Source organism: Ailuropoda melanoleuca, chromosome 5, assembly GCF_002007445.2.
Source record: "Ailuropoda melanoleuca isolate Jingjing chromosome 5, ASM200744v2, whole genome shotgun sequence".
NCBI classification, from domain to species: domain Eukaryota; kingdom Metazoa; phylum Chordata; class Mammalia; order Carnivora; family Ursidae; genus Ailuropoda; species Ailuropoda melanoleuca.
Window position 1 is genome coordinate 60,080,131 of NC_048222.1, and position 26,719 is coordinate 60,106,849.

The window sequence follows — 26,719 nt, forward strand, 5'->3', positions numbered from 1 at the left end:
TTAGCTGTATTAGGATTTTTTTTTTAATTGCAAGTGAATTAGTTCAAACTTGTCTAAGCCAAACAAGGAATTTATTAACTCACTGAACTTGAAAATCCAGGAGTTGCTCTGGCTTCAGGGATAGCTATATCCATTTCCTCAAATGAAAGATCAGGAATATCTTTCTCTCATTTGCTCTCTCCCTCTCCCTCTCTCTCTCTCTCTTTTTCTCTCATTCTCCACTGGACTTTCCTTCATATTGGCTTCACTCCAGCAGCTCTCTCTGGAAAACAGATTTTCATAGTTCTTACAGTTCTCAAGTGAGGCCAACTCACTCCTAGAATTCACTTATTTCACTCTCGTAAAACAAAAAGCACCTTAAATTACTTTAATCATAATACCTACCTGGATACCAGTCTCTGTGTCCAGAGGATATAGAAGATCCTGATGGGCCAATGTGGGTCACATGTAATGCAGAGAAGCAGAGCCCCTTGATGGACAGCCCTGCTAGGAGTTCTAGAAAGGCACAGGAGTAGTTCCTTAAAGGACAATCAGAGTCCTGTTACCAAAAGGAGGAAAGAAATTGGCCCAACCAAAGCAACAGATGTCAACTGTATCAGTTATGAGATTTGAATTAAGGCACTTAACCTCTGTGTGCCTCTGTTTTTTTTCATCAGGAAAAGAAGTAGGAAGATGATAATACTGGGCCCACTGCTTGACATAATTCTTGTGAGTGAGAATCAAACACATCATAAAACATACGAAGAGATCTGTAAGTTGTAAAGCACTATGGAAAATAATAGCAGCCCCTAAGTATTTATGTGCCAGAAGAAATATTATTTTTGTTATTAGTGCCTTGGTTACATATATTCACCAACCTTAACTTGGTTCCTTAAATAGACTTCCATGGTGAGGTAAAAGAAACTAAATGAGGGGTGCCTGGGTGGCTCAGTCAGTTAGGTGTCTGCCTTTGGCTCAGGTCATGATCCCAGGGTCCTGGGATGGAGCCCCACTTCAAGCTCCCTGCTCAGTGGGGAGCCTGCTTCCCCCTCCCCCGCCCCCATGCATGCGTGCTCACTATCTCTCTCTCTCTCCAATAAATAATCTTCAAAAAAATTCCAGTGAATCAAGTTATTTTAAAATTATTGCCCTAGTCTTTGGCCTTCCTATAAGTTTCCTATCAACATGTTTTGAAGTATCTTATGAAAATGACATCTCTAAATTTATTCACTTACCTTCATCTTTAAGTATTTTTTCTAAACTGCTCATTTAAGGTACTAGATAAAAAAGCACGTTTAAAAGCATTAATTTTTATTAACAGCTGTTAAAAACAACACAACTGTCCCCAAACAAAGTCATTTAAGCCCCAAGTCACCACACCAGACTTAAATACATTTTTGGCTCTCCCAGAACTGGAATCTTAAATCAGCTCAATCACAGATCACCTGATGAGACTAGTTAGGTCATCTGCCTGGGAGACCTCTGCCGTCTCCTAAAGGAAAGTAACTTTGCAATAAGCAATCTGCTTTCACGCCATGATAAATTCCTAGTTCCTGCTCCTTTCTGCCTATGAAAGTCTTTCATTCTGTACGGCTCCTTGGTGCTCCTTTCTATCTGCTAGACTGGATGCTGCTGCCCGATTCAAATTGATTTCTGCTCAAATAAACCCTGAAAATATTTAATATGCCTCAGTGTAACTTTTAACACAGCTAAAGATTTCAAAGTGTCATTTTCCTTTTTAAGGTTTTTGGAAAAGTCTCTATTATGTGTTCTCAGGGGGAAAAATGAACTCTAATTTAATTTACATAAAGAGATAAATATAATCTGTCCATATTTCATCATAAACCTGGCAGAACAAATTCCTTAATGTCAGTGACTACAGCAGAATTTTGCCAGCTCTGGTTGCCCTCAGACCTGTTAAATAACACAATTCAACCAAATGAATTTGAAGATCTAATTGGCTTTAGTAAATGACTCATGGATCAGAGAGCACCCCGTCTAGCAAGCAGAGAGGCGCTCTGAGAAGGTGTACAAAATGGAAGGTTTTCATACACAGACGGTGGGGACAAGAACATTACTAGCAAAAGAAAAGGATTGTTCCAGAGGAAGCTGATTGCTAGGGGAAAAGCAAGGGGTCTTCTCATGCAGATTACCTCATCTTTCTTTGGGGGATGGAGAGGACCCAGGTGACAGACTCCTTGGCACTGATGGAAAGAAACATTTCTTGACTGACTGGTGAAGGCCACATTTCTTGGAAAGATTGAAACTGCAATTAGATTGGGTATTAAACTCTAGTTTGGGAGCTCTAAGTGACACTATTTGGAGCCTGCGATTCTCTCTCCCTCTCTCTCTTTTTGTAACCATCTTCCCCTCTTGATCACCTCTCAGTCTGTGATGTGATCAGATTTGCAGGCATTAGTACCACTCACAGCTACTGCTCTGCAGTTCCCAGGTCTAGTTGCTCATTTGTGTGGTATCCACACCTCTTAACTTTTTTACTTAGCCTTGTGATATATGTGGTTTCTGGTTCACATTCTTTAAGTTGGGTATTTTCCTAATTCCTTAGATGTTCCAGTCTTAGGGAGATCATTTGCTTGGTGGTTAGCAGCTATAAACATCTTTAAGGCTTTCGAGAGAATACAATGCACCAGGGAGATTACTAGGATTACTATGAGCAGGGCAATTCCCAATATTTGGAGTGTACTTTAGAGCCTTGGTCCCCAGGACCTAAACCAATCACAATCAAATAAGCCAAAGAGAGACCCTCATGGAAAGAGTTTACTTTTTTTTTTTTTAAAGATTTTATTTATTTACTCGACAGAGATAGTCAGCGAGAGAGGGAACACAAGCAGGGGGAGTGGGAGAGGAAGAAGCAGGCTCCTAGCGGAGGAGCCTGATGTGGGGCTCGATCCCTTAATGCCGGGATCACACCCTGAGCCGAAGGCAGACGCTTAACCACTGTGCCACCCAGGCGCCCCAAGAGTTTACTTTTTTAAACCAGTTTTAACTTCCCCAGGAGGGTAAGCCCAGGCCTCACAGCTGCTGTGGGACACTGCACAGACACCTCCTTGATCAGCGAAAACATAATCAAGAGCTGTTCTCTTATTAAGGACAATTTTAACCAGAGAGTCTAAGGATTTTTGTTGGGCAGCTATTGCTTTAGCAGCAGACTTTGTAATGATTTTAAGAATTAAGGAGACGTTTTTGATCAAAGCTTCATTTGCTTTTATTCCTAACCAGGGAAATAGGGACCTGCAAAAAGAAGTGTCCTTTTTAACTTAACAATGTCAGTTGAGAAAGAGTGACCAATGAGACTGTCACCAGCTAGACCCCAAGACCTGACTTTTACTGTCCACCTGCTTTTACCCACCAACCTTTGTCCCACGTTTTTCCTTAAGCTCTTCTTTCCAGCTTATCTTTTAACTCAGGCAAGAGGCCTGAGGGGCATAGCATCCCCTCTGGAAACTGAAACTGCCCTCTAAGCAATAATGACTGCCTGACAAGACCTCCAGCTGGCCCAGACCACCCAGAGCAGTTCAGGCTCAACCCCCACCTCACACCTGTGCAAATGGACCATGGAGTGACCCATGGAGTAATGACCTTTACCTTTACCTCATTATAATGCCCAAATCTCTGCCCAAGGAGAGCATAAGCCTCATTGACATAACATACCATGTATGCATAGGCACGTTTCCTTCAGGTGCACACACAACTTCATGCCCACCTCTACATAAAGGATGCCCGTGATCTCCTTAGTTGCTGCAAATAAAGTTTATTATATGTGACAATTCCACCTGGTATAGTTCCTCTCTGCGACTCACCGAAGGAGCAAACTCACGCTTGTTCCGTTACAAGAGGTCTTACTTTGCTTGTGAAAAATTAGAGGCACACTTGGATTTTTTCCTAGCCTGAAATAAAAGAGGTTATCTTTCCTTAGCAGTGACCTGGGAGATACAGCTGAGGGTGCCATCCTTTTGGGTCAGTGCCAGAAAAGGACAGGAGTAGAAGGAGAAAGAGTTTTATGCTTAAAGTATAATGTCTCGATCTGACGTCTTGGGTGGAAGTAGTCTAAACGTGGATGTCAGCTATTTTTCTTCCTGGTCAATTGGATTTAGAGGTCTCCAGCATCTTTTCATTTTGCAACAGTGTCGGTGATCCGGAGCACTTGGGAGAATCCCTTTAATGGCCTGACGGCTGTTTTCCTCTGATAATGTTTTACAGTACCAAATTATCGGGCTCTAGACTATAACAGACAGGTTTCTTTTCATTAGGATCCAGGAAGGCTTCTTAACCTGTTAATGACAGGCTTGAGGATAAAACATTAGCGACTTATAGCAGCTGGTCATATTAGCATAAGACAGCAGGGATCCGTAGAAGGCTGTATACTGACAGAATTTCTAGAATTTTGTAAGGTTTTGTTAAAGCTCCTATGGTTTGTCCAGTGAAGTGGGTGCCTTGATTCCTGGAGATGATGGAAAGTATAACCCAAGTAGGAGACTTTTTTTTAACAGTTTTTTTGTTTTGTTTTGTTTTGTTTTACTGTGAGGGCATCAGCCTTGTAGCAAGGAAAGGTTTTAACCCATCCGGAAAAACACGTATACAACAACGACTACATATTGATAACTCCTACTAAGTGGGAGCCTAATAAAGTCCAGTTGCAGGTGTTAAAATTCTACAGAAGTCTCTACAGTAACGTCTATTCATAATCTGAGTCATCTTAAATATACTATGGTGGGTGACGGAATACGAAAACTGAAAAATGGGGTTTGTCAAGGAGCCAGAAAGAAGCAAGCAGCTGTCTTGGGCTTCTCATAGTCCTGACTGTTTATTGAATTTCTAACCACTATGTGTCTATTTTAATACTAACTTTTTCCAGATGCGGACTGTTGCCATATCACGAGGACATTACGATGGCAAAAGTGTGGTAATAAGAGGCCATTTATGCAGAATGGACTTTATGTACATGTGCCACAATCTTACAAATATAAAGAAGGCTTAATACTATTTATTTGACAATATTTTCTATGCAATTTACATCGCAAATAAGCCTAATAAGTTTTACAACTCTTTTGGAATATTTCAGGTCAAAAAAACATTTTTTTAAAAAAATTGATTTGTGGTTGGGGGTGCCTCAGTGGTTCAGTTGGTTAAGTGACTGCCTTCAGCTCAGGTCATGATCCCAGTGTCCCGGATCCAATAGGGTCCCCCATCTCATAGGGCTCCCTGCTCAGTGGGGAGTCTGCTTCTCCCTCTGACCCTCCCCCTCTTATGCTCGCACTCTCTCTCTCAAATAAATAAAATCTTTAAAAATTTTTGATTTGGGGAAGTTTGCCAAAAATGTGAAAAAAAAGGTTTTCAAGCATTTATCTAAATAGGATCGTGGATCATTATGAAACTTGATACTTAAAAGGTAAAGAAACTTATAAAACCTTATCAAAAGCAGACTAAAAGTCCAAGAAAACTTTGTTCTTTTAGCAGAGATAAGATCAAATTTTAACTTTGCACAAGCTTAATTTTCATATTAAAACTTATTTTTTAATTAAATTTATTTTAATCTTAGCCAACTTGACTGCACATTAAAATTTTTAAGATTTTTTTTACAAACCTCTGACTTTTGTTTTCTATATTCTGATTTTGTCTTATTGTTACTAAAATGCAAGTTCAGCTGCTCAATCCTCAAAAGCCAATAGTTGAGAGACAAGTGTTAGTCAGAAAGGAGAGGTTGCTAGGGGTACCTGGGTGGCTCAGTCAGTTAAGCAACTGACTCAGTTTTGGGTCAGGTCATGATCTCAGGGTCCTGAGTTCAAGCCTTTTGTAGGGCTCCACACTGAGTGCAGAGTCTGCCTAGGATTCTCTCTCCCTCTGCCCCTCCCCCTGCTGATGTGGTCACTAGCTCTCTCTCTAAAAAAATGAATAAATAAAAAAAAAAGGAAGAAGAAGGAAAGGTTGCTTTATTCATGAGGCCAGGCAACCTGGCAAGATGGTGGACTAATGTCCAAAAACCATCTCCAAGTCCCCGACCAAGCAGAGGGTTTTTAAGAGGAAGGCACTGCGAAGTGTTAGGGTCGACGTGCTGGGGAAATACTCTCAGCGTGATCGCAAGTGGACTTGCTGGCATTAGGAAAGGTTGTTTACTAATGTGGTCAAGCTTGATCTTCCAGGAATACCTTGTTCCTTGTTTCCCCAGGGTCAGTGTTCTGCTGAAACCTCAAAGAAGCTCTAATTAGTCAAGCTATAGGCTAGAGGGCCCAGGTCAGTGAGTTAGAAATATGCAGCCTTTGGGGCACCTGGGTGGCACAGCGGTTAAGCGTCTGCCTTCAGCTCAGGGCGTGATCCCGGCGTTATGGGATCGAGGCCCCACGTCAGGCTCCTCAGCTATGAGCCTGCTTCTTCCTCTCCCACTCCCCCTGCTTGTGTTCCCTCTCTCGCTGGCTGTCTCTATCTCTGTCTAATAAATAAATAAAAAATCTTTAAAAAAAAAAAAAAGAAATATGCAGCCTTTAAGCTGCTGGGAGCACAGTTACATTGTGTTTTCATTTCAATCCGACCTCATTTTAGGACAAAGTTATCATTATTATTATTGTTGTTATTATTATTATTACTACTACTATTACTATTATTTGTGGGGCATCCAAATTAGGTGGGGGCTGGTGATGCAGGTGGTGAAAGGATTCACCCAAACCAGAACAAAAGTGATAGAAGTTTACCGAATACACTGCAAGGGAGTAGTGGGCAGGACAGCAAAGGAGAGACTGTCTGTGACAAGGCAGTGATGAGGAGCCAGTTATAGGGCAGAGTGAATAGGTATGAGAACGTATGGAATTTTCCCTTTTCTGGTAATCTTAGGAACTGTGTCTGGTCATTGATCAGTTAGGGCCTATGGCAATTTCGAGGTGGGTCACGTAAGGAGCATTGCACATTTGCATTGAGCTCAGCAGTCCTTGTGGGCCCTTTGCCTTACTCAAGTTTTTATTGTTCAAGCTTGTTACCTCAAAGCGGCATCTAAATTATCATTACTGTTATTATTATTACTGAAAATATATCTCATTTTCCTGGCATAGGGAGATGTTTCTCTTATTATTTTTAGTAGTTTTAATTACATATTAATTAGAATTTTTGACCCTTAGAAACCTTGGTTTCTTTTTTTTTAAGCCCCAATTTTTCAATTTTCTTTATTTCTTTATTTTTTATAATTAACATATAATGCATTATTTGTTTCAGGAGTACAGGTCTGTGATTCATCGTCTTACACAATACACAGCACTCACCACAGCATATACCCTCCCCAATGTCCATCACCCAGCCACTCTATACCTCCCACCCCCCTCCACTCCAGCAACCCTCAGTTTTATTCCTGAAATTAAGAGTCTCTTATGGTTTGTCTCCCTCTCTGGTTTCATCTTGTTTCATTTTTTCCTCTCTTCCCCTATGATCCTCTGCCTTGTTTCTCAAACTCATATCAGTGAGATCACATGATAACTGTCTTTCTCTGATTTATTTCGCTTAGTATATTACCGTCTAGTTCCATCTATGTTGTTGCAAATGGCAAGATTTCATTTTTTGATGGCTGCATAATATTCCATTGTATACATATACCACATCTTTATCCATTCATTTGTTGATGGACATCTGGGCTCCTTCCATAGTTTGGCTATTGTGGACATTGCTGCTGTAAACATTGGTGTGCAGGTGCCCCTTCAGATCATTACATTTGTATCTTTGTGGTAAATACCCAGTAGTGCAGTTGCTGGTCATAGGGTAACTCTATTTTCAACTTTTTGAGGAACCTCTATACTGTTTTCCACAGTGGCTGCATTCCCACCAACAGTGTAGGAGGGCTCCCCGTTCTCCACATCCTCGCCAACATCTGTCATTTCCTGACTTGTTAATTTTAGCCATTCTGACTGGTGTGAGGGGGTATCTCATTGTGGTTTTGATTTGTATTTCCCTGATGCTGAGTGATGTGGAGCACTTTTTCATGTGTCTGTTGGCCATTTGGATGTCTTCTTTGGAGAAATGCCTGTTCATGTCTTCTGCCCATTTCTTGGATTATTTGTTCCTTGAGTGTTGATCTTGATAAGTTCTTTATAGATGGTTTCTAATTGTAGGGGCCAAGGGAAGGTCACCCTAAGATAGGCATGAACATTATTTTGAATTAAAAGCAATTAAAACCCAGAAGATTCAGGAAAAGCTCTTTAGGTCCCCCTTCAACTGCCTGCTTGCACTAGGAAGAGAGCTATTAACAGAGTCTCTTTACCTAAGTAACTTACTTACATCACAGGGCAACCTTTGTTTTCTAAACATCTCTTCTCACCTTCCTGCTAATGGTCTTTCTCCCCTTTGTATCCTCAGACCCTACCCCTCTCCTTAGCTTATATACACATCAAGCTGCCTCACTGTCTTTGGAATTTCCATGTCTGTGTGGATTGCATGTACATATACCATTAAATTAGATTTTCTCCTGTTTGTGTGTCACATGTCAATTTGGTTCTTAGTCCAGCTAAAAGGACTTTGAAGGGTAAAGGAAATTCTTCCTCCCCGACATACTGAAAACTAAGTAAGCAATTGTGATCAGTCTGTCCTGTAATTTTTTACATTTGCAAATTAATGAATATTTTAAATTTTTAGAAGCATATGTCTTTTTAATTTATCTTAAAGTAACATTAACATATCCAAATAATTTTAATTTCTCTTTAATAGAAAGCCAAAAGTAGATAAACCTATGTTCAGCAATTAGTGTTCTAGTATTTTGTGTTATTTGTACATAATCTAGAATGTTTAATGAATTTAGCTTAACTCTCATTTAACTTAGCAAAATTTTTAAGTTTTTAAGTTGCCAAAAAAAATTGGGGGAAACTATTGTTGAAGAGGGCCCTGACCCCTTACCTGAATCTTTTTATTTAATCTACTTGTTTTTAACAATTATATTTAGATTACTTACAAAAACTTTATGAAACATTAAACAAATTCAGTCATTATTTTAAGCCATTATTTTTTTGTTGATAGATCTTATAAGAGATAGCAAAATTATTTGGCTAAAAAACTCATATAGATAAAAATTTTATATTTAATGTTGATATAAGGGCCCTGAGATCATGACTCCAGCGGAAGGCAGACACTTGACCCAAAGACAGACTCTTAACTGACTGAGCCACCCAGACGCCCTGGCTAAAGTTTTTTAAAAATATACTTATGGCCTTTCATGGGTGGGGGCAAGAGCAGAGAGTGCACCACGAAGGCCTCAGGCATATTTCAAGAGTACAAGGTGGAGAGGCACTGCCTCCCCAGCCCCAAATGCAGCACTCCGCCCCTCTATTGCATGCACATCTTTGCACCTAATCATATTTTGCCCAGTCGACTGCTAGTACATTTGTTGTGGGATTGTTGAGTGTGACGGTCAAGAAAGAATTCTTGAGATGTTTTATGTTGTTTAACAAATTAGTAAGTTTATTTAAGTAGCTCAGGGACAGGGGTACCTGGGTGGCTCAGTCATTAAGTGTCTGCCTTTGGCTCAGGGCGTGATCCCAGGGTCCTGGGATAGAGCCCCACATCAGGCTCCCTGCTCCGCTGGGAGCCTGCTTCTTCCTCTCCCACTCCCCCTGCTTGTGTTCCCTCTCTCGCTGGCTGTCTCTTTCTCTGTCAAATAAATAAATAAAATCTTTAAAAAAAAATGTAGCTCTGGGACAGGACCCATGAGCAGAAAGAGCTGCATTTTTCCTGTAAGAAGCTGGTGATTATATGCTCTACTTGTAAAACTACTTTTGCAAGATTTCTTTGGCACTTATCATTCAGCTCAGTATTCACTCGCGGTGAGATATACAGGCACTCATGAGACCCTTTAAGAATGTAGCAGCCAGCCCCTATTTGATCCTTGTCAAAACTCCACAGACTATAGGTCTGCCTTCTGGGCTCAAAGTGAACATTTTTCTTCTTTTATCCTTCATCACTTTGTGTCTCAGCTGAAGATGAAGAAGTCTTCAGGGGAAATTGTCCACTGTGGACAGGTGTTGGAGAAATCCCCCTTGCGGGTGAAGAGCTATGACTCCCACAGTGGCACCCACAACACATACCAGTAGTACTGGGACCTGACCACTGTGGGCACTGTCACCCCGTCCTACCAAGACATGGGTGTCTGGCACTGTGCCCAGGTCCACTTGATCCAGATCACTAAGGTAGAGGAGATTGCAGCCAGCAAGCACTGCACAACATCAGTCAAGCAGTTCCACAATTCCAAAATCAAATTCCCGCTACCCCGCGAGGTCCTACCTTGCCCGCACAAGCCGCGCTTCACCACCAGGAGACCCAACACCTTCTTTTAGATGCAGAGCCTCCCTGTCCCCAGGTATGCCCAAATAAACTCCTTGAAAAAACAAAAACAAAAAATAATAATAATAGATAGAGAGATAGATAGATAGATAGATAGATAGATAGATAGATAGATGATAGATTTGTGGAGAAGACACTTAAGATTTGTATTTGTCCTTGGCAAGTCAAGTTTTTTTTTTTTTTAAGATTTTATTTATTTATTTGACAGAGATAGAAACAGCCAGCGAGAGAGGGAACACAAGCAGGGGGAGAGGGAGAGGAAGAAGCAGGCTCATAGTGGAGGAGCCTGATGTGGGGCTCTATCCCAGAACGCCGGGATCACGCCCTGAGCCGAAGGCAGACGCTTAACCGCTGTGCCACCCAGGCGCCCCTTGGCAAGTCAAGTTTTAAGTGGACTTTCCTCCTTGTTTTTACTTGGTAAGTATTACCTTCCAGGAATCTGCATTTTAAGGAGATGGACTAGATAAAGAATTCCTAGAAAAGACCAGGCAGAACACTGTGTATTTAGTGTGAAGGTATGGCGGCGGGAGGGGGGGGGGAATGCAAACACTTTCTAGAAGGACTTTCCTTCTCTTAAGGTCAGACTTTTTGTAATACTTATAAGCCTTTTAAGATAAATAAGGGAGGTTTTGGGATTGGCAAAAAGGATTGGTCTTTGAATGGTTTTGGAATCACATCTCTGGTCCTGTACTCACTAGATTTGTAAAACACTGAGAGCCATTTTTCTTTTCTCAAAGAACTGAACTTTGCCTAAATAATATCAAAGGACTGACACATCCATTTACCCATAAGAAAGTCTTCTTTTCCTCTGGGTACATTTAGCTTAGGGGAGAAGTCCTTTAAAAAATTTTTTTTTAAATCAGGGGGTGCCTGGGTGGCTCAGTTGGTTAAGTGTCTGCTTCGGGCTCATATCATGATCCAGATCATGGTCCTCAGGATTGAGCCCCACTTTGGGTTTCCTGCTCCACGGGGAGCCTGCTTCTCTCTCTCCATCCAGCTTCTCCTCCTCTGCTCACGCACGCACACTCTCTCTCTCAAATGAATAAATAAAATCTTTTAAAAATAAAAATAAAATAGGCATCCCATTCTGTTTAATTTGGGAACCCTTGCTTTCAAGTGCACTTCTTAAATGAACAAGTGTGTCTAATTGAACATTCCCCATCGTGGTCACAGTAATTCTAGGTTATTTTTAATAAAATTGTTTCATCTTTCTAGATATCTGCAACTTCTGGGACTATAGTTCTTAGACATAAAATAAGCAGGTGTGCCAGAAGATCGTATGCTTGACTCTTCAGAATTTAAGGATTTCATTAGCTAAACTTTTGGGTTTCTCGGAGCCAAACTAGTACCTAAAAGGGCTGTGCAGCAGGGCTGTGGATTGTGTGTGTCTTACAGTGTACCTCGTGGCATGGAAGTTTTTTTGAGGTTGGTGGGTGCCCTAGTGTCCATAACCCATTCTGTGACCAACTTATCCTATCGCAGGAATCTTCTTCAGGTGGCCAGCTCTCTAACAGCCTTTAAATATGCAACACGTGCCCACCAATTTTTGCAGCTCTGTAGCCTCTGAGATCCTGCTAGCAATAGCCTTTATTTACACAAAATAAGACAGACAAACCTTCACCTTAATATAATAGTAGTACTGTGTCCTGGCCAAAAGAAAGCCCTGCGCACACCACCACCAATTTCCATGGACTCCTGCTGGGGTTTTCCAGAACTGTGGCCTGAAAGTCTAGAGGCTTGGCTCTGAGCAGACTCTTCGGCCAGCTCAGTGGGGTTCCAGGCAAACATGCCAGTGCAGTTGGCTCTGGGCATAACTGTCTGCCAGCTCATGACGACCCACCCTGCAAAGGAGCCGATTAGACAGAGAGCTCAAACACAAAACAGAGCAGAACTGAGACCAAGAGGAGCTTACTCTTGGAAACCACAAGAAAGGCAATGAACTCAAAGGGATTTGCAGATACCACACCTGTGATTCTCATAGTCTCCAAATGCTGCTACAAGTGTGCTGTGGATCCCACCACTGCCACCAAATCTGTTAAATAACACAATTCAACCAAGTGAATTTGAAGATCTAATTGGCTTTAGTAAACGATTGATGGGTCGGACAGCACCCCATCTAGCGAGCAGAGAGGTGCTCTGAGAAGGTGTACCAAATGGAAGGTTTTCATACACAGATGGTGGGGACAAGAACATTACTAGCAAAAGAAAAGGATTGTTCCAGAGGAAGCTGATTGCTAGGGGAAAAGCAAGAGGTCTTCTCATGCAGATTACCTCATCTTTCTTTGGGGGATGGAGAGGACCCAGGTGACAGACTCCTTGGCACTGCTGGAAAGAAATATTTCCTGACTGACTGGTGAAGGCCACATTTCTTGGAGAGGTTGAAACTGCAATTAGATTGGGTATTAAACTCTGGTTTGGGAACTCTCAGTGACACCATTTGGGGCCTGAGATTTTCTTTCTTTTTTTTTTTTTTTTTAACAGACCCATTCCTTACCTTTCCCTTCTGTGCCCTGAATCACAGTGGTCTGTGCTCCCTAGTCCCTGTGTCATGTGGCTTCCAGCTGGGTTTGGCCAGTGGGGGGCACTGGTAGGGACTGGAGGCTGGGAGATTGGAAGGGGAGAGTAAGAGAGAAATTAGGGTCTTTGTCCCTCCTTCCTGTGCCTCAGGAAGCAACTCAACTCGTGCAGTGACAGGCTCCTTTGGCTGGCCCTGGGTTCCAGCCAGAGAGTCCTACCCTTGAGGGAACAAAAGGCAAGCTGAGGACAAAGCAGAAACTGACACCCTGCAATAGCCCCCCACCACCACCATGGGATGTACATGACACTCCTCAGGCACTCCCGGCTGTCCTCAAGGACAAAGAAATAGTTAACCTATAGAGACCACAATCCTGCAAGACTTGAGTCTCCCTCAGTTTACAAATGTCTTAGTGATCTACAAGAACGAAGCATTTCTATCAATAACCTAGCTTCCGGAAGGGAATGTAGATACAATTAAATGTCCTTATAATCTGCAGCCTCCAGGAAGTTCCCAACCATCTTAACGTTAATGCTTTGCTAGAGGGAAAAACAACCTTAACCAGACAGTGGCAAGGCCTCCGGTATCCTGTGAGTCTTCTTTAACATATGCAAGTATTTTCTCAACCTCCCTTTTTCCTTACCTCCCTCAACTCCATGGTATATAAGGAGCCACCCCTCACAACCTGGGGCAGCAGCTCTTTCTGCCCACGGGTCCTGTCCCCGTGCTTTAATAAACTGCCAGTTTGCACCAAAGATGCCTCAAGAATTCTTTCTTGGTTGTCAGCTCCAGATTCCACCCCACTGAACCTCACCTGTACCCCACAACCTCATCACTACCACGATTCCAGCTTTGTCAGGTACGTCAGTTAGGGTCCAATCACAGGACAGAGAACCCACCCAGTAATGTGAATGGGGAAAGTTTAGTATGAAGAATTATTCACTATAACAGACACTGGAATAATGCAGGAGTGGCCAGTAAGAAATAAAGAGAACTCTAAAGAATTTTAAAATCGCAGATATAAAAAACAGTGACAACCTGGCGCTAAGATCGCGAATCCAAGTACATTCCTTCCCAACCTCACCAAAACTAAGATCTTGCTCTTATTGGAGACAGAATTGCCGTGGGTCGCTGGATGGTGGCACTGGATGGTGGCGAAGTTTGCTAAGGTGCCATTGCCGGCAGAGCTTGCTGAAGGAGTGAGGAGAGCCAGCTCCAGGCAGATGCTTTACCCTGTAACTCACTGCAAAGCCACGCCAGGGAATGCTGGGAGAAGCTGCCTGCAGGGAGGTACCACGTGCTACTGGCCAGGGGATACTGCACAAGCTGGCCATTGCAGAGGCAGAGCAGACTATGGGAGCACTGGTAAGAGAAGGACAGGGAATCAGGAAGAGGGAGGGGGGAAAAAAGAAACAACCCAAAACTCCTCCTGAAATGTTTCTCCAGCGCCTCCTACTGAAAAAGCTTAATATTATGCCAACTGACAAAGGAGAACTACTTGGAGCAACACTTACAGGACGTGTATGAGTTTACTATTGCTGCGTCATGGATTACCACAAACTCAGTAACTTGAACAATACAGAGTCATCATCTCACTCTTTCCGCGGATTAGGAGTCTGGCACATTTTGTCTGGGTCTCTTGCTTAGGATCTCACAAGCCTGAAATCAAGGTGTCAGCTGCTCCGGCCTCATCTAGAGGCTCAGTGAGGAAATGATCCACTTCCAAGTTCATGCAGGTTGCTAGTAGAATTCAGTTCCTGACAGCTGTAGGCCTAAAGTCTCTGTTTTCTTGTTGGCTGTTGCCTGGGGACCACTCTCAACAACTGAAGGCCTCTCTTGCCATGTGGCCCCCTCTATAGGCCCTCTTAAACTTTGAATCTTATATAATGAGCCACCCCTCACAACCCCGTGCAGCAGCTCTTTCTGCCCACGGGTCCTGTCCCTGTGCTTTAATAAACCACCAATTTTGCACCAAAGACGCCTCAAGAATTCTTTCTTGGTTGTTGGCTCCAGACTCCACCCCACTGAACCTCATGTATATTCCCCGACCTCATTATGGGCAGGGAGGAGCCGTAACTTACAGTGGAGTGGTCTTTAACAGACGCTGTTTCCAATCATTTGGGAAACTTTTCCCACAGGTTGGGAGGGGGAGGGGTTTTTGACCCTCCAAATTTGTATCAGAACTGTCAAGGCAGGCTTTCTCAGAGGATGAGGGGGTGCTGTGCCCACAATGCAAATATATTATAATGACTCTAGGGGGTTACCCTGGGGCAAAAGTAGAAGAGGAGAGTGCATGTTCTGCACCTGTGGCTCTTGATCTGTTTGGCCTCAAGTCTTGAAGGTCAGGATATTGAGCTCCTGGGCTTATAATGTGTAGTGTTTTTTTTTTTTTAAGACTTATTTATTTGAGAGAGAGAGAGTGTGTGCGTGTGAATGCACATGTTGGCGGGGGGAGGGGGAGGAAGGGCAGAGGGAGAGAATCTCAAGCAGGTTCCCTGCTGAGTGCAGGGGGGGTGGGGGGGAGAGATGGGGCTTGATCCAAGGACCCATGAGATCGTGACCCCAGCTGAAACCAAGAGTCTAGGCTCAACTGATTGAGTCACCCACGTGCCCCATGTGTAGCTTTTTTTTTTTTTTTTTAATCACCGTCCTTGCTTCCAGGTCCTGTCGCTATCATTCCCCTTCAAGGACTTGGGACTCTCCCTCAGGGCGTTCCTTTCACTACTCATGTCTAGCTTCTACCTAATATCATCACAATAATTTGTCCTTTACTTTAGAAGGAAATGTCCTGACATGCCTAGACCACCAGATCTCTAAAAACTTCACTGATGTTGTAGGCCACTGACTCTTCATAGGGTTTCTCTCTAACTGACTGGAGCACAGGTGTCTTTCCAAGTTCACCGAGATATTTGTGCCTTCTGGCTCATCCAGCCTAATGAGGTCATCCACAAATATAAGAGACCATGTGATAGTCTGCATCTCCAGGTGGTCCAGGTCCCTTTGTACTATGACAGAGGATGAAAAGTTAACATGGCCCTGGGACAACAACAGAAAGGTGTACAGCTGTGTCCATCTCACAAGAATGCAAAAGGCTTATTTTTTTTTCTTGCCAGAATGGAAAAGAATGCATTCATAATATCAACAGTCTGTACCTGAGACCCTATTAATCTTCTCTGGCAAGGACTTCCACTGGCTTCACCCACTGAGCTCTGATCTGAAAACGGACTCTGGTATAGGAACTGGGCAAAGAATCATGACTTTTTGGGGGCGGCTGGTCTCAGCCTTCTGATCATCCATTCTTGATTTCTTATTTTACAGATTGAGCAATACTCAAAATTCCTACTGGTTGTCCATTTACCTTGTCCCCTAGACACGCATCTCTTAAACATCTCCATAACTCGCTATGTGTTAGACTCCTCTGAGCGCCACTCCGCCCTTTACTTCATGATAATTGTGCCCACTTTGCTTCTGACGATTTTAGTCCTACCACCTGGCCTCTGTTACTTTCGGATCCTATCATCCCCATGGCTATCAGGTAGTGAAGACTTTTTTTTTTTTTTAAAGATATTTATTTATTTATTTATTTGACAGAGACAAGCCAGGGAGAGAGGGAACACAAGCAGGGGGAGTGGGAGAGGAAGAAGCAGGCTCATAGCGGAGGAGCCTGATGTGGGGCTCGATCCCAGAACGCTGGGATCATGCCCTGAGCCGAAGGCAGACGCTTAAAGAAGGCGCCACCCAGGCGCCCCCAGGTAGTGAAGACTTACAAAGACAAAGCTTACTGCTGAAGCCCTGGCCTGCAAAAGATGGTCACCACGGAGTTTCTCAATGATTCTGGTGCCGCTCTTACGAGCACATTCCTTATCACTTTAGAAAATGGATTCCTCTGCAGAACATAGTCAGCAAGTGGATTTTTCAGACTTATATATCCACTATAGAATACACATGTCTCTGAGACTTTTAATCCTTTACTGTCTCCCAAAGCAGTCTGAATTTTCTATTTCACTTTTTCAAAGCTTCCTCAAAAACCATTCCTGCAGCAAATTAACACTATTCCCCAGAATGTTAAATCCTGTTACGGAGAAGGCTCTCATAACCATAAATTCTTCTTTATCCAACATTTTATCTCACCCTCGTTAATTTAACGTCCTTAGCATCCTGTCCCATATATATTCTCCCAGCTCCTGCCAATACATGTTGGCTAGATTCTGCAGGTCCTTGGCATACAGTCCACTTCCTCCCTGAGCAGCTATGGAAAGTGCTAGGCTATATTGTTACTTGACCCTAGTCATTAGTCTGATGGCCAGAAGGCAAGATGGGGGTTGATTATGGGGAGCAAGTTCATGTTGTCTAATAAGGTAAAGGTCTATACATCATCTTCAAGTAGAGGAGGGTAAGCGGCCTTTCACAGGAAGGAAAAATTTCCTTCCTCAGGCCCAGAGGAATCCGAGGATTCCAGATGTTCAAGTTCATCAACCCAGATGAGATATTCCCATCTCAAGTTTCAGGGTTCCACTCCTTCCCATTCGTGACCCTAACCTTGGTGTAACAGACTTGGCATGGCTCCACTCTTCTATGGAGTTTTGCTACTATTTATAAAGTCCTGGAACCAATCTTCAACTTTTGCTTCCATCTGGCTGCGGGATTTGAGAGTCTGCTTACAGGCTGCCAAGAAGGTCCTCTGGCTTTCACATTTCATCTTGAATTGGAAGTTAATTGCCCTCAGTATTTCATTGGGGTTTTTTTTTCTCCAATCCTTCAGTAGCAGACAGAAGCACCATTTAATTCCATAGTCCTTTTAAGTACCACTTCTCCCAAACATCTCAAAGAACTGAGTTCTTATGCCTTGTGTCCCTTCCACCGGAGCCCTATCCCAGTTCGCTACCAGTGAAAGTTCGAATAACTGCACAGCTGCAGCATGCCAGCGCTATCCGAAGTCCACCTACTGCCAATGATGGGATCCTCATTGCTGGCCGGCCAGCGGGCTTCATTGCTAGGACAGCTTGGGCACCAACTTTCCTAGGTGGGACTACATAGGAAATAGATTTTGAGGCAGAGATCTGCATCCAGGAGGCTTATTGGAGTGTACCTTCAGGAACAATACCTGTCAGGAAGTGCAAGTATTCACTGCTGGCCATTCCTTCCACCTCACCTCAAATTCAACCTGTCCAAAACAAAATTCCTTTTTTAAAAAGTGTTTATTTATTCATTTATTTAAGTAACCTCTATACCCAACATGGGGGCTTGAACTCACAAGCCCAATATCAAGAGTCACATGCTCTTCTGACTGAGCGACCCACGAAGCCCAAAACAAAACTCCTTAATATAAAATTCAAGCGCCATCACAATCTGGTCCCTATCTATTTGGGCTATTGCACCTCTACATTCACTGACATTCTGCCTTTTCCACTGGTTATTTTCTAGATAGACATACTCTTCTTTCTGATGGGGATGCTCTGTTTAGCCTTCTCTGTTTACCAGAATTCAATTCATTGTCCAAATCACAGATTGCATATCTCTTTATTTAAGAAATCTTCCCTAACAGTACCATCAGAATTAATCTCTTCCACCAGGCTTTGTTTATACCTCCAATAAAGCAGTTACCACAGCCTTCCCTGTAAATATGAGGGTTATTGAGTTTGTATCTTTCTTTCTCCCTAAGTTGTGAACTCTCTCAGGATTTGCTCTGTCAAGTAGTTTCACTCATCTTTAGACATTTATTGCCTAGCTCAGTGTCTTGCCTGTGGTGGGATTTATATTAGCTAGGGTACATATTCAGTTCCTCTTAACAAAGACCAAGGTAATATTGGCTCAAACAAGATAGAAAAAAAGCCTATCTCTCTATCTCTCTCACAGAGGGACACAGTGTTCCCTGTAGCTTATAACTCTGTCACCACTTAAGTGTTGGCCTCAGCTGTGTGTCCTAGAGAGCTCCACAAGAGAGCTGCTGAGTGGGAAAGAGAAGGGAGAGAATGAGAGAGAAGGGAGAGAATCAGGGACTCCTTTTTAGTTGGCATTATCACTAGATTCTCCCAGCTGACTGGGGTCCAGTTCTCTCTCAATAAGATGGCCTTTCCTCCCTCAGTAAGGACTTCTTCAAAGTCACTTTGGCCACATAGTGGGATGCCCATGTCTGATTTGTGTCAGAAGTAAGAAACGACTCAGGACTGTCACAGCCAATAATAATTCCAAGTAACTAAACACCTCATCTATTAAGGGTTTTCTCTCTTTCAAATTATTATTTGCCCAAAACTTCTAGAGTAGCTGTGTTTTCCCTTCTATTTAGGGGAAAAAGAAGATGGAGAATGGGAAGAATGACCCACAGAAAAGGCTTAAGGGAAAACTGGTGTCCTCTCTGCTTATACTATATTCTCTGTATTAACAAAATTTAAAGACTAGATTTATTAGTGGGACTAGAGGATGTCCAATGTCCCTCCATAATTCATTCATTTCCCCTCCCCTTCTCTCTTCCTCCTTCCCCCTGTCTTGTGCTAAAAACAACAACAACAACAACAACTGGTGGCCCTAATTGTTATAAAAGTCAGGCATATTTCTTAAAATGAGGCATACCCCAAAACTGGAACCAACCCAAATATCCACCAGAAAAGAACAAATAAACAAATTGGTCTGTTCACACAGTGGAATCCTAGGCAACAGAGAAAGGATCAAATCACTGGTACATACAACAAGGAAAAATCTTGAATTCATTATGCTGAACAAAAGCAGATAGACACAAAAAAGTACATTTTGTATGATCCCATTTGCAATAAGCTGTAGAGCTGGCAAAACTAACCCATAGTGATAAAAAGCAGAAAAGTCTTCTCATGGGCCTGAGGGGAAGGGGGCTGACTAATCAGAGGCACAAGGAAACTTTTTGCTTTTTTTTTTATTATTATGGCAAAACACATATAACATAAAATTTACCATTTAAACCATTTTTTTATTTTAAAGATTTTATTTATCTATTTATTTGAGAGAGAGAGAGCAGGGAGGATAGGCAGAGGATGAGGGACAGAATCTCAAGCACACTCCACGCTGAGCATTGAGTCCGATGTGGGGTTTGATCTCATGACCCTGAGATCACCACCTGAACCAAAATCAAGAGTCGGACACTTAGCCAACTGAGACACCAAGGTGCCCCCCATTTAAACCATTTGTAAGTGTAAAGTTCCGTGGCATTAAGTACATTCACATTGTTGTACAACCATCACCATCTTCATCTTCCCCAGCTGCAATTCCATACCCATTAAATACTAACTCCTGGGGCACCTGGGTGGCTCAGTCAGTTAAGCATCTACCTTCTGCTCAGGTCATGATTCCAGGGTCCTGGGATCGAGCCCCACATCGGGCTCTCTGCTCAGTGGGGAGCCTGCTTCTCCCTCTCCCTGCCACTCCCCTGCTTGTACTCTCTCTCTCTCTTAAATAAATAAATAAAATCTTAAAAACAAAAACAAAAACTAACTGCCCATCCCCCTCCCAGCCCCTGACAACTACCATTCTACTTTCTACGTCTATGAATTTGACTATCCCAGATACCTCATACAAGTAGAATCATACAATATCTGTCCACTTGCGATTGGCCTATTTCACTCAGTGTTGTAGCACATGTCAGAACTTCCTTCACTTTTAAGGCTAAATAATATTCTGTTGCACGGTATTCCACATTTTGTTTATCCACTCATCTGTTGATGGGCACTTGGGCTGCTTCCACCTTTTGGCCACAATAATAATGCTGCTATATACATGGGTGTAGAAATATTTGTGGAAGTCCCAGCTTTCACTTCCTTTGGGTATACACTCAGAAGTGGAATAGCTGAAGCATATGGTAATTTTAAGTTTAACATTTTGAGGAATTGCCATAGCATTTTCCACAACAGCTGCTCCATTTTACATTCCCACCACTAATGCACAAGGGTTCCAATTTCTCTACATCCTTGCCAACACTTGTTCTCTGGGTTTTTTATAATAGCCATCCCAATGTATGTGAAGTAGTATTTCATTGCTTTTTTTATTTGAATCTCCCTAATGATTAACAATGTTGAGCATCTTTTCATTTGCTTATTAGCTATTTGTAGATCTTCTTCAGAGAAAAGTTTATTCAAGTCCTTTGTCCAATTTTTAATCAGTTTGTTTGTTTTTTATTGTAGTTCTTGAGCTCTAGGAGTTTCTTTATATATTCTGGATATCAATCCCTTATCCTGTTCCATGGGTTGCTTTTTCACTCTGTTGATAGTGTGCTTTGATGCACAAAAGTTTTAAATTTTGAGAAAGTAGAACTTACGTATTTTCTTTTGCTGCCTATGCTGTTGGTGTCATATCCAAGAAATCCCTGACAAATCCAGTATCATGAAGTTTTCCCGCTATGTTTTTATTTATGAGTTTTATAGTTTTAGCTCTTACAGTTAGGTCTTTTTTTTTTTTAAGATTTTATTTATTTGGGAGAGAGAATGAGTGAGAGAGAGAGAACACAAGCAGGGAGGGGCAGAGGGAGAGGGAGAAGCAGGCTCCCCGCTGAGCAGGGAGCTGGATGCAGGACCAATTCCCAGGATCCTGGGGCCATGACCCGAGATGAAGGCAGATGCCCAAGTGACTGAGCCACCCAGGCGCCCCTAAGCATCCAACTCTTGATTTCGGCTCAGGTCATGAGCTCGGGGTTGTGAGACTGAGACCTGCATCGGGTTTCCTGCTCACTGGGGAGTCTGCTTCTCTCTCTTTCTCTCTCTAAAATAAATAAATAAATAAATAAATAAATAAATAAATAAATAAATAAATAAAAAAAATTATACCTCAATAAGTTGATTAAAAACTTTTAAAGGATACTATAGGCTGGGTGGTGGAGAAACCTATGTCAATGGACACAGAAAAGAAAAAAGGAAAAGGCCCCAAGAAAAGCTTATTCTCTCCCTAACAAAGGTTCTGGAAAGGAGTAGACTAACAGAAGGTTGAACACTGGGTCATAAGCCATTAAGTCCCTCCCTATAGAACCAACATAATCTATATTTTGTATCTTTGATTTTTTGGATATTGTATTCTCTGACCTTCTTCTACCTTTTCAATTACCCCTTCTAAATCTGTCCTTAGCCTTTTCCTAATTATCAGTAGGCCTTGCTTAAATAAAAGGAATAACCTTGTGCCCCAAATGTGACTATCCAACCCACAAGCAAGCTCTGAATTATTCCTGGACCTTCAGGCCTCCTGGCATTTGCTCATATAGCTCACTCAACCTGAAATACACTCCTCCATCCATCAAAACCCTTCTTGACCTTCAAGTCCCAGCAGAAGGGCCCTGTTAAGCTTTCCCAGATCTCCCAATCAGAATAACTGCTCTTTCCTCCATTCTGGGATTGTTTCATTCTGTCCTCTGCACTAAAAGCCAAGGTCCTTTGGCCTCAGAATTGAATCTGTTTATTTTAGATGTGCCACCTGCCAGTGCCCTAGATAAATATGATGGATGAATGAATGAATAATTGGGTCTTCAAATTACAGAAGACTCTTATAATTTACAGGACTCTCATAACTTTATAAAGCTCCTATAACTTTATAGGGGACAGACTAAACATGGGAGAAAAGTGTGGTCCATAAATATGTGGACAGAGCTGTAGGGGTGGGGGAAGCCCAAATGTAGATATGTAGATATGTTAGGTATAGATATCAAGATATGTTCATGGAAGGAAACTCAGGGGGTGCTGGGGGGAGGCCTGGGGTAGGAATGTTGGTGAGGTGGTGCAGGAAAATGTGGAGATAAAATAAACGATTTGAAATGATTGATACACCAGGAGATGGTCGGGCAGATGTGGGACAATGAGAAGCAGTGACCGTACCTGTGGGCAGTCTTGGCCTTTTGACTAGGTAGTGGCTTTCATTCCCATCCCTGCCCAACCTCACCTCACACGTACTTAGCTATTTATATTTTATTATTGTTTTACTCCTTTGGTTCTTGAAGATTTCTTCACAAAATGAAAATAGCTCTGGGAAGCATTCAGCTCCCATCAGTTAAAATTTGAGTTACCAATTAAACCAGTAGGTAAAAGCAATAGGGTGTGGTGGTCAGTTTTATACGTAGGCTTGGTTAGACTATATTTCCCCAGTTATTCAATCGAACACTAATTTAGGTGTCACGGTGAAGGCATTGTGTAGATATGAATTAAATCCATAATCAGATTTTAAGTAAGAGAGATTATTCTAGATCATCTGAGTGGGCTTGATTCAATCAGTTAAAGGGTTTTAAGAGCAGCACTGAGGTTTCTCTGAAGACGAAGAAATTTCTCTGCAGGTAACAGCTTTGGCCGGTGGCTAGGAGTCTCAGTCTTGCCCTACCAGCGTGCCTTGCCAGCCACCACAGTCCTGTAAATTAATTCTGTGCGATAAATATCTTATTATGTATTGCCTATTGGTTGTTCTCCTGGTTGAACCCTGACTGGGGGTTGGAGGTGAGGCAGGGAGAGGCCTGCACAAGGAATAAAGGAAGAGGAGCAGCAAAGGGGGTGCTGACAGGGTAGTCTATTTGATGATTCTACCCAAGGCAGGGTGTAGTCAGGGGAAATAAAAGGCCAAAAAGACAGGAGCCAGAGGACACTGTGAGTTCAAAGTAAAGAAAGATAAGAAACGTAGGGACACTGCACCACAAGCTCACTCTTCTTTGACAGCTTTAATTATTGGCAGCAGAGGGGGTAGAGAGGGAGTATTGACTTCTGATGGAACCTAGTATCTGCAGATTGCAAGAAGTTACTCCTCAGTTATTCCTGTTTTGCTACTTTGTCCATTTCTATTATTTCCTGTAACCACAGTGCATACCTTTGCCGCTAATGCTTCCAGACTCTGCAAAGTCAAGTGCACCTGAAAGAAAAGAAAAGAAAGAAAAGAGAAAGAAAGGAAAAGAAAAGGAAAAGAAAGAGCAAGGAGGGAATTGAGTTCCTTCTATATCTAGAGTGTTTCCCCAAATACCATGAATAATTCTGGGAAAGTTTCCACAAACTAGTAGGTATTCTAAACTGAGTGCATATTTGAATAACTCAACAGCAAGAATATAACCTCAGATAGGATGTCTGGATAAATACATACTTAAACAAGCAAGTTAGTAAAAAGATAGCAATGAATCTGAGCTTTGAAAGAAAAAAGAAAATAATCCTTGATTAGTACAGTCTTCAAGGGACTTTAAAAAGGCAACTACATGGGCATGACAAAAAGCAGAAATAAGCAAAAAATCAGGATCCAAAACTGGACAGACTTAAAATTGTACCAAATATTAAAGGAATTAGCAATTGGATGAGAAATGTAAAAAAAAATCAACTGGTAGGCTAGAATTTTTCACATAGAAATCACATGAAAGAGAAGTTAAAATAAATTAGAAAATCTTTGTAGTAAAAAAAGAGTAAAAAAATTTGTTCTAGGGGCGCCTGGGTGGCTCAGTCGTTAAGCATCTGCCTTAGGCTCACGGTGTGATCCCCGCGTCCTGGGACCAAGCCCCACATCCGGCTCCTCCTCTGGGAGCCTGCCTCTTCTTCCCCCACTCCCCCTGCTTGTCTCTCACTGGCTGTCTCTGTGTCAAATAAATAAATAAAATCTTTAAAAAAAATTTGTTCTAAAAGGAACAAACGATAAACACAATAACATCGATGAATCTCAAAAACATTATGATTTTTTTAAAAGATTTTATTCATTTATTTGAGAGCAAGAGCACACAGGCAAGACAGCACAAGCAAGGGGAGCAGCAGAGGGAGAAAGAGAAGTAGACTCCCCACTGAGCAGGGAGCCGGATATGAGGCTCTATCATATGGGGCTCGATCCCAGGACACTGAGATCACGACCTGAGACCAAGGCATCTGTTTAACCAACTGAGCCACTCAGGTGCCCCTCAAAAACATGTTTAATGAAAAAAGCCTACACTAAACAATGTATACTATGTGATTCCTTTTACATAAAGTTCTAGAACAGGAAGGACTGATCCATGATATAAACTAATCAAAGCAACGGTTAATTCTAGGGGATAAAGAAAGGAATCAACTGGAATGAGCAAGCAGAAACTTTCCAGGGCAATTATTAGTCATCAGGACTATATATATATATATACGTATTTTTTTCAAGATTTTATTTATTTGACAGAGAGAGAGACAGCTAGCGAGAGAGGGAAAACAAGCAGGGGGAGTGGGAGAAGAAGAAGCAGGTTCCCAGCAGAGGAGCCTGATGTGAGGCTCGATCCCAGAATGCCAGGATCACGCCCTGAGCCAAAGGCAGACGCTTAACGACTGAACCACCCAGGTGCCCCAGGACAATATATATTAAATGCAAGTTAGAACTACGATGAATTACTCCAATGAAAATAATGCACAAGAGTAGGCATAGAAATCAATGGAATAGAACTGAGAGTCCAGAAATAAACACATACATTTGTGGTCAATTGTTTTTCCACAAAATGACCAAGACAATTCAGTGAAAAGAGAATAGCCTTTTCAACAAATGATGCTGGGACATCTGGATATCCACATGCAAAAAAATCAGTTAGGACCCTTCCTTCACATGATACACAAAAATGAATTCAAAGTGGATTATAGATTTATATGTGAAAGCTAAAGGTACAAAACTCCTAGGAGGAAAAACAAGTCTAAATGTTTGTAACTTTGGATTAGGCAGTAATTTCTTAGCTATCACACCAAAAACACAAGCAAAAAGAAGAGAAATAGATAAATGAGAATTCATCAAAAGTAAATGAAAAAAACTGACAATACATCTTGGTGAGGATTAGCAGTAATTTCTCATACTTTCTTAATGGAGGAATAAAATGGTACAAGGTCTTGGGAAAACTGGTAGTTTCTTATCAAGTTATACATGTATCTATCCCATAACCCAGAAATTCTAATGTTAGGTATTTACCTAAAAGAAACGATGGATATCTGTGAATGTTATAAAATTCTTTTCATGGAGAATGTTGCTGATCAGTAGCCCAAATGCATGGAAAGCCCTCAGGAAGATGACAGCAAGGAAAGCTCTGGTGCTATTTGGGGGCAGAGTTAAACTAAGGGTCCCTTCTTGGAAATCTTCGTCTTTAACCACTCAACTACCAAGATAGGTTAGTAAGGAATAAAAGAAGAAAAGAAGAAGGAGGAGGAGGAGGAGGGAGAGGAGGAGAAGAGGTGGAGGAGAAGAAGAAGAGGAAGAAAACAACAACGACAAACTGATATTTATTGAGCACTTAGTATATGACAGGCACTGTGTTACATGGTTAATCTCATTTCGGTTCCACTGGAACCCTAGTAGTGAATACAACAGCGATATTGCCTTCATTTTACAAATGGAGTATCCAAAGACAGTTGGCCCATGGTCACCCAGGTAAATTCATAATTATACATGGCTAAAAGAAGTGAATCTCATTTATCTTTGGTTTACCAATATCTAGACACATTGATTATATAAAGGATTGAATGAAGGAACTAATGAACAGTAAAAGCACTTGACTGACCTCAGAGAATACACACCAGGGTCTCTACTCTACACTAACTCTAACAGCCCTATTTTTTTGTTTTAAAGATTTTATTTATTTATTTGACAGAGAGAGAGAGACAGCCAGCGAGAGAGGGAGCACAAGCAGGGGGAGTGGGAGAGGAAGAAGCAGGCTCCCAGCGGAGGAGCCTGATGTGGGGCTCGATCCCAGAACGCCGGGATCACACCCTGAGCCGAAGGCAGACGCTTAACGACTGAGCCACCCAGGCGCCCCATAACAGCCCTATTTTTAAGACACAGATTTATAATTCATGGTTTTCTTTTGTTTTACATATAGATACTACACAGCTTTAGCTTTGACAAACCAGTGAAATATTTCTTTCAAAATTCTAAATGCTAGCAAGACCCCTGAAATTAACTTACTGAAAATAAACAAAATGTAGTTATTACTTGAAGGAGTTA

General features: G+C 42.0%; 1 long non-coding RNA gene and 1 pseudogene across 2 annotated transcripts in view; one reads left to right on the plus strand and one right to left on the minus strand.

Moving 5' to 3' along the window:
• The first annotated feature begins 8,442 nt into the window (after window positions 1-8,442).
• Window positions 8,443-10,338, plus strand: LOC100468282 (annotated as a pseudogene).
• A 1,332-nt stretch (window positions 10,339-11,670) lies between these two features.
• LOC105241421 overlaps window positions 11,671-26,719 on the minus strand; it is a 94,305-nt gene continuing 79,256 nt past the window's right edge. The window contains exons 4-5 of one of the 2 annotated variants that reach the window (XR_004625665.1): window positions 17,925-17,984; window positions 11,671-12,337 (exon numbers count right to left, since the gene is read on the minus strand). This is a non-coding gene — a long non-coding RNA (uncharacterized LOC105241421). Of the gene's footprint in view, window positions 12,338-15,443; window positions 17,985-26,719 lie in introns of those variants that run through there. The other variant, XR_860473.3, reaches the window with a different exon arrangement.